Source organism: Zea mays, chromosome 9 (assembly GCF_902167145.1).
Source record: "Zea mays cultivar B73 chromosome 9, Zm-B73-REFERENCE-NAM-5.0, whole genome shotgun sequence".
NCBI lineage: Eukaryota > Viridiplantae > Streptophyta > Magnoliopsida > Poales > Poaceae > Zea > Zea mays.
In genome coordinates, this window is record NC_050104.1 from 50,223,119 (window position 1) to 50,232,237 (window position 9,119).

Here is a 9,119-nt window from a genome sequence, read left to right on the forward strand (position 1 = left end):
ACAAACCTTTTGAGCAGAAAACACAACACTTTGTTCACATATGAAGCCAAAATTGGCCCTCTCTGGTCTCAAAAAAAAGTTGCCCTTCTCTATTGATAGAACAAGTATTTCTCTGATATCTATAGATTATTCAAATGTAGTGCCTCAATATTATGTCATTAGAGACTGAACCAGACCTTCTCATAACTGAAGAGTTTTCCAAATCCTAAGTAGGGGAAAGCTTGAGCATAGTTTCAAAGTTGATTAAATACGGGATAAACTGTAATGGTTCTAGCAATGTCCAGTTATTGTGTTCATTATCGATCAATACTAAAAACTAAAGTACTAATAATGACCACAAAGTGAAAATGCAACATACCTATCCTAATTTGTACAAATATAGCTAGAATCAAACAACGTTACATCAATATGAGACCACTCGCGCTCAAGAAAAATGTAATCATATATAAAACGCACGAGCATAAAAACGAACAAAGCTGATTCCCTCGAGTACCTCGCATGATGCCATTTGTACATAGACTACTCAAACGGATCGATCTATCAAGAGAGGAAGGGGCCATCGCAGGAAGAGTGCCGGCAGATTTGGAAACCATATGTTAGATCAGTCCAAGGGGAGAAGAAAAACAAGATCAGGCACCTGGGAGAACTGGGTCTGGAGCCAATGGTTGACATCCTCGAAAGCACGGCGAAGGACAGCAAACTCCTTTCACGACTCGTCAGAGACAAGCAACTTGGCCATGTTGTCCCAGTTGATCACCTTGCTGGCCCTCACCGCCCCATCGACCACCTTCTTCACGCCGTTGCTGCTCATATTCTCTAGCCTATTGCTGACTCTCTCTCCTCTCTCCTTATCGTCGCTGCCTCTATGCTGCATTCTGACCGAACGAGGAAATGGTTATAGGGGGATGACCTGGTATTCTTATCCACACACAATTGGTTATACATGTCCACCCATAGGTTTTAACCACATAATACATAAGTCTTAAACGCATGGTTGTTTATTCACATCGACAAAAAAGTTTCAAACATACAAATACATAAATCGATTTGTCACATAAAGTTCCCAGGCATGATACATAAATATTATATATATACTAAAGGACTAAAGGAGTGAAAGGCATGTATGCAGTACACTGATGCCTGTCCATGGTCTGGATACGCCATGAAACAGTAGAATCCAAGCAAGCTTAAGAGAAATAAACAAAAGAGAGGGGGAAATGATGTGTTTAGTTTTGGACTGTTGGACTGCAAACGCCATGGTCTGCAAACGCTATAATAAAGTTGTAGTTTATCGGATCCAATTACATATAAATTACGTTAGGGATTAGGGTTTGAGTGCTAGCCTAGTCGCACAAGAGAAAAGAGATGAAGACGTGCTGTACTGCTGATGGTGTAGGTGTCGGTTGGCGGGCATACCTGGTGGCTGGTGGCGCCCCTGGGAGCCTAGAGTTGAGGGCGGCGGCGTTGCACCTGAAGGCTTGGCTGCTCCACGGCGGTGGCGCGCCTAGCGCTTGAGGCTCAACCTGGCTTGGGGCCTTGGGGAAGGAGATGATCGGAGAAGGTTGGCCCTCGTCAGCGCCTTCCGCAGCCGTAGTGGCTTGCCGGTCTCCGGCTCTCCACTCACAAGCGCACATCCATGGAAGGGACAGGGGAGGGTGATACTACGATAGGGCATTTGGGCGTGTCTCCGCTCATAGGGAGGTGCTGGAGGCTGGTTGTCTAGCTAGCCGTGTGGCTGTGGCGGGCCGGTAGGCCTACTGCAAAGTGCCAATATTTTTAGGCAGTTGGGCTGTCGTGAATGGGCCAAGAAAATATGGTAAAAATACAGAAATATGCCGGATTTTCTGAAATTTCAAAAACGGACGGTAAAAATGTCTCATTGTTTTCTATATATCCTGATAAATCCAAAAATGATTGGGAAAATCCGATAAGTGTTACCAAAAATGTACTGGATCGAGAAAATTTGTTAAGTGGTACAAAAAAATTACTAGATTTTACTGACTGTTTTCATCCTTGCTGGTGATGCTCGTGGAGTAGAGAGAAGAGTATTTGGTGTCATCATGTGTTCAAACAGTCCGTGAAGACAGACGCCTCGTTGGATGGACTAAAATCGTCTGCGTCTGAAGATTGTTAGGTTGGGTTGTAAGCCATGCCTAAAGCCTCTTTTGTTCTTTCGGCTAAAGAAATCTCAAGTCTATATTGGTTTTTTGGAACTTGACAATGTAAATGTATATATCCAGCATAGGATGGGTATACCTTCCTATATCCCTTAGTACCTAAATGATAGGAAAAAAAGCAAAATGGTGACTTAGGTCTGTTATGTGACACATTAATGATCGGGTCGCATGTTGGTCTATTTTACCATCTACATGAAGTTGTAGAGATAAGTTTAAGCGGAATTCACTATTTATTATATTTTCTTATAACATGTCTTATTAGAAATATCATACAAAGACGTTTCATACCTTGAAGTGTCTAGTATACTCACTAACATCTAAGACAGTTTTTATAGTCTAGACGACTCTAATAATATTTTTATTTAAGATGGTTTCATATACATAAGTGTCTAATATACTAACTAGAATTTAAGGCAATTCTTGCAATCTTAATGACTCAAAAGGTATATTTATTTGAGACGGTTTTCAATAACTATCCGTCTTAACTCAATGTAAGACAATTTTTACGATGTAACAATCTCAAATCACTTTTTTATTAAAGACGGATCTCCAAAAAACTGCCTTATCTTACTCATCACCATATTATAATAGACGCTTTTATAAAATGCACCGATATCCATCTTAAAATGTGCGTCTTAAATAAGCATATCTGTAGTAGTGGAGGAACTCAACAACTTCATGAGAAATGAGGTATGACATTTAGTTCCACGTTCTAATCAAAATGTTGTAGGTACCAAATGGGTATTCCGCAACAAGCAAGATGAGCATGGTGTGGTGAGAAGGAACAAAGCCCGACTTGTGGCCAAGGGATATTCACAAGTCGAAGGTTTTGATTTTGGTGAAACCTATGCACCCGTAGCTAGGCTTGAGTCAATTCGTATATTACTTGCTTATGCTACTTACCATGGCTTTAAGCTTTATCAAATGGACGTGAAAAGTGCCTTCCTCAATGGACCAATCAAGGAAGAAGTCTATATTGAGCAACCTCCCGGCTTTGAAGATAGTGAGTACCCTAACCATGTTTATAAACTCTCAAAGGCGCTTTATGGGCTCAAGCAAGCCCCAAGAGCATGGTATGAATGCCTGCAAGATTTCCTTATCACTAATGGCTTCAAAGTTGGAAAAGCCTATCCTACACTCTTTACTAAAACTATTGCAAAAGATTTGTTTGTATGCCAAATTTATGTTGATGATATCATATCTGGGTCTACTAACAAATCTACTTGTGAAGAGTTTAGTAGGACCATGATTCAAAAATTTGAGATGTCTATGATGGGGGAGTTGAAGTACTTCTTAGGATTTCAAATCAAGCAACTCCAAGAGGGCACCTTCATCAGCCAAACCAAGTACATTCAAGACATACTTACCAAGTTTGGAATGAAGGATGCCAAGCCCATCAAGACACCCATGGGAACAAATGGGCATCTCGACCTCAACACGGAAGGTAAATCCGTAGATCAAAATGTATACCGGTCGATGATAGGATCGTTACTCTATTTATGTGCATCTCGACCGGATATTATGATTTCCGTATGCATGTGTGCAAGGTTCCAAGCCGATCCTAAGGAAGTTCACCTTAGGGCCGTGAAAAGAATCATGACATATTTAGTTTACACTCCTAAGTTTGGACTTTGGTACCCCAAGGGAGCCACCTTTGATTTAATAGGATATTCAAATGCTGATTGGGCAGGGTGTAAAATTGATAGGAAGAGCACATCAGGGACTTGTCAATTTCTGGGGAGATCCCTAGTGTCTTGGGCTTCAAAGAAACAAAACTCAGTAGCTCTTTCTATCGCCGAAGCCGAGTATATTGCCACAGGCCATTGTTGTGCGCAATTACTTTGGATGAGGCAAACCCTCAGGGACTATGGCTACCAATTGAGCAAAGTCCCTCTCCTATGTGACAATGAGAGTGCAATCCGCATGGCGGATAATCCCGTTGAACACAGCCGCACTAAGCACATAGACATTCGGTATCACTTTCTGAGAGATCACCAACAAAGGGAGGATATCGAGATTGCTTATGTTAGCATCAAAGAACAACTAGCTGATATCTTTACCAAACCATTAGATGAGAAAACCTTTACCAAACTTAGGAATGAGCTAAATATTCTTGATTCTCGGAATTTTGATTGAAACATTGCACACATAGCTCATTTGTATACCTGTGATCATAACTCTTTCATGACTATGACTAATGTGTTTTCAAGTGTATTTCTATGCTAAGTCGTAGATTGAAAGGGAAATGGAGTCTTCGGCGAAGACAAGGCTTCCACTCCACTCTATCGGTATTATCTACCCTTCGCCGTCACTCCACATCACTCCAAATTGGTATAATCCTTCACTCTTATTTATTTGTACCAATGGGGAGAAAGTAAACAGGGCTCTCAAACGTCTCCATTTTTGGTGATTAATGCCAAAGGGGGAGAAATATTAAGCACAAAGCAAAAGGACCGCACCACCAACTCCAAAAACTTTCAAAATGATGATTTATGGTTGTCTTTTCAATTGGTATCTTATGATAGAAATTTCTTCAATTGATATGATATTTTCAATTGGTATATTTAAAGATGGAATTTCAAACTAGTATCTAAGTTTAAGTTCCAATTGGTATCTATTAAAACCCTCTTGAAAACTAAGAGGAGAATTTCAATTCAGGGGGAGTTTTGTTTAAAGTCAAAGGAAAAGCATTTGAAACAGGGGGAGAAATTTCAAATCTTAAAAATGCTTCTTGCAATCTTATTCATATACCTTTGACTATTTGCAAAAGACTTTGAAAAGGTTTTTTCCAAAAGAACTTGCAAAAACAAAACAAGTGGTGCAAATGTGGTCCAAAATGTTAAATATCAAATCAAACTTATATACTTAGAAATACTTTCATTTCAAAATAACTTATGCACATCTGTCAAAATGCAAGCTAGTTACATTTCTACACTTTATATTTGCTTTGGTTTGTGTTGGCATCAATCGCCAAAACGGGGGAGATTGAAAGGGAAATAGTCTCAAAATTTCCTATAATCGATTTTGGTGTTTGACGACCATCACAAACCTTGTGGACTAACCAGTTTACCTAGTTGATCATTTCACAGGTGCATAAGTTCATCTACAACTATTCTAAATCAACTGTCCGAAATACCGTAGATTATTCCGGACAGGAGAAGCTTTTTGGAAAAACACCTACGCACGGACCGTCCGGGCCCTCGCGGCGGACCGTCCGCGGCACCAAGTTGACCCTCGGACAGGAACACTGCAAAAACACAAGTCTACACTATGGACCGTCCGACGAAGAAGCGAGCACCGTCCGAGACCAAGCGCGGACCGTCCGGCCTCAGGGGCGCACCGTCCGGTCGGTGAAAACCAGAAAAACCCGAAGGTGACAGGTTCGGTAAAATGTATTTTTAGCGTCCTCACGGACTGTCCGGGGTGCACGACCGGACTGTCTGCGACTGCTTTATCTGACATCTGACGACGCATTTAATGCATAGTAGCCGTTGATATAGCCATTACTGCTGACCGTTGCGATTTCAGTCGTTGATGTGCAGGGGCGGACTGTCCGGACCAGGGGCGCGGACCGTCCGCGGTCGGCAGAAAGGGGGGCAACGGCTAGGAAGTGGTTGGGGGCTATAAATACAACCCCAACCACCTCCATTCACAAAACCCAAGCACTCCAATCTTTCACATTTAATACAAGAGCTAGCAATCCATTCCAAGACACAATCAAAGCTTCCAATCTCTCCAAGTTCCACAGTTGAGACAAGTGATCATTAGTGATTAGTGACTTAAGAGAGAGAGTGATCCGTGTGTTATTTGTCGCTCTTATTGCTTGGTTTTCACAATCGTGCTTCCTTCATCTCTTTCTCAACCTTCTAAGTGAATTGTAAAGCCTGCAAGAGACACCTAATTGTGTGGTGATCCTTGCGAGGTCTTAGTGACCCGTGAGATTAAGAAGAAGCACTCAACCGGTCTAAGTGACCGATTGAGAGAGGGAAAGGGTTGAAATAGACCCAGTCTTTGTGACCTCCTCAACGGGGACTAGGTTCTTTGGAACCGAACCTCGATAAAACAAATCACCATGTTCATCCGCTTTATTTCTTGGTTGATTTGTTTTCCCTCTCTTTGCGACTTGAGTTTAACTCTAACGCTAACCCCCGACCTTAGTGCGTGTTTAAGTTTATAATTTTCAGATTCCGCCTATCCACCCCCCTCTAGGCGACTTTCAAAGTACTTGAGTTGTTACATAAATCGGAGTTTTACCAAAAGATAACAATGTTCTTAATGGTGCAGCGGATAATAGATAACATCGATATTGAGGGATAGGGCAAGGCCTAGCCCACTACTCCTCCTGGTCCTCCCCTACCGAGGCGACATCCCACTCGACCGTCCAACCCGGTGGCAGGGTGGATGGCCAAGTCACACCATCAACCATATCTTGCAGTGTACCTGTAAAAGTGATGCCACAAGCAAGGCTGAGTATACTAATACTCAGCTAGACTTAGCCGGTGTGAGGAGACTACTCCTCTACCTCTAGACCATGAAGCTGTTTGGCTGAGGGGTTTGGTTTGCCAAAAACACTAGCTGAGTCTAAAAACAAGTTTTAGCTTTTCCGGTTATAACATATCCATTTACGCTAGGTTTGCTCCTTTCTAAGCATACATGGTAACAATCATTTAGTGCAATCAACATGTTATCTCAAGAAACCTCATTTCACTTCTTACTCGGTGCACTACAAGGGGTCAAGCAGTCTCATTAGCTGCGAGAAGCATACGATTTGAATCGAGTTTTAACCTTGCAAGGTAAACCTAAACACACGACATGTAGGAGCACTCCGTCCCCACACATGTTGTAACACTACAAAACCATCAACTAAAAAAATGCATTTATATTATTAATGGTAAATATGGTAATGAATTTTTTTCTTTCAAGTGTTTGATTTTATTTGCATTTAGAGTAATTTTATTTGATCATATTTGATTTATGGATGTTTAGTAGAATTTCTTTTATATTGAAAATCCAATTAATTAATACAGAAATATTGGTCCAAAATAAATATTTTAGTTATAAATAATTTTGGTATAATTATTATGATTTTTGAATTATTTAAAAATATATTTATTTATATTTTTAAGTAGAAAAGAAAAGAAAAGAAAAAAGGAAAACCATAAACCCTAGCCGGCCAAACTGGCCCACTAAGGCCCAGCCGCGCGCCCCCATTTCCCCCTCCCCTCTCTCTCACCGATAAGCTGGGCCCACCCGCGGCCCCTATCCCTCCTCTCTCGCTACCCGAGCTCCCTCTCTCTCTCTCTCACGCTCTCCTCTCTCTCCGCGCTCGCGCTCTGCTCTTCGGACTGTGCCGCCACTCGCCGGAGCTCCACCGCGCCGCGCCCCATCGTCCGCACCCGACCGGACCGTTCGCGCCCGTCCCCGACCACTCGACCGAGCCCCCTGCTCCTCCCCTGCCCAGCCGAGCCCCTCCCCTGCTCGCGGACCCCCCCCCCCCTGCGCGTGAGCACAAGCTCAAGGTAGAAGAACACCAGTTTTGCATTTTGGCCCTCCAATTTTCTATAAATCATTTTTGTATTTTTTTCTGCAATACAAACGTATGTGAAAGTAGTCCAAAAACCTTACGTGCTACCCCTAAAGTATATGTGTAATCTTGAACTAGGCCCTCCAACAATAGTTTGGACAGGTGTATTATTTTATATTTCAAAAAAAAATAATGTCACTATTCACTAATTTGGTGATTTACATACTAGAAACATTTACGATTAACTTTGCTTTAGCACATGGAACGATATTTGATAGTAGTGATTTAAGTATAATTTTATTGATAAAATAAAGTGGAATAAATAATAGGCCACATATTTTTGGTCAGATTAAAAATATAGGTTTTACTAGTAATGATAAATATATTCATAAGTATAGCACTTAATTACTTAGAATTAGTAAAATATCTATTTATGTCATAATAACCATGATTATGTTACAAAGTCTAATTAGTAATCTACATTAATTCTTAGAATATTAATGTTAGGTGATTTATAAATAAACATTTTTAGCCATACATATAACTTTTATTTAGAAAGGAAAGGATAAAGCCCAAAGGACTATTATTAAGTAATAAAGAAAATAATTATTTTCCGTAAAGTTTGTTAAGGCATTTTTATCTATATCATACTAGATAAAACTAGTGTCATAGTCACCTACTCATATTTTCACCGATGATAACTCGAAATGGAAGATATAGTGGACTAATAAATATTTACGTTGTAGACATATTTATGAGTACAATTGTGTGATGTATGAATGTGTATGTAATGGTGAATGATTACCCATGTAATGGTGTATGTTTATTTATTTGGCGTACATATTCTTTTTTATGTACGATACGCAAATCGATGCTAGAAGTTGACTATGAGCTAGACGAACCAAACTCGTTCGAGGATGATCCATAGGACACTTTCGTGCAAGGCAAGTGGATACTCCCTCTGCATTTCTATTTGTACTGAAATAATGCATACAATAATGTTTACTTTTGGATATATATTGCATAATTTGATGGGATTTGCCTAAATAATAATTTCCTAGAATTGCCAACCCTATTCCCTGAATTACCCTAGGATAAATGCTATGCTTAGCAATTTTTGCTACTGCTCAACTTGATAAATATGATGTCACTCTTTTAATGATACTATGTTCTAAAAATGAAGTTTTATTATGATGTTAACCCAATGGTTAAACAAGAACATTTTTGTTAAATGGAACATGGAGTGACCACCCAGGATAACAGTGCAACCACGAGTGCTATAATGGCTCTGACTTTGGTAATTAGCTCTATAGACTTAGTACTTAGCAACCATACCTGAAAGATGGGCAAGAGGGGGTGGCAGTGGTTTGGTGGCAACTCATGTTAACATGGGTGGTAGTCTTGGCTAAGTTATCTCA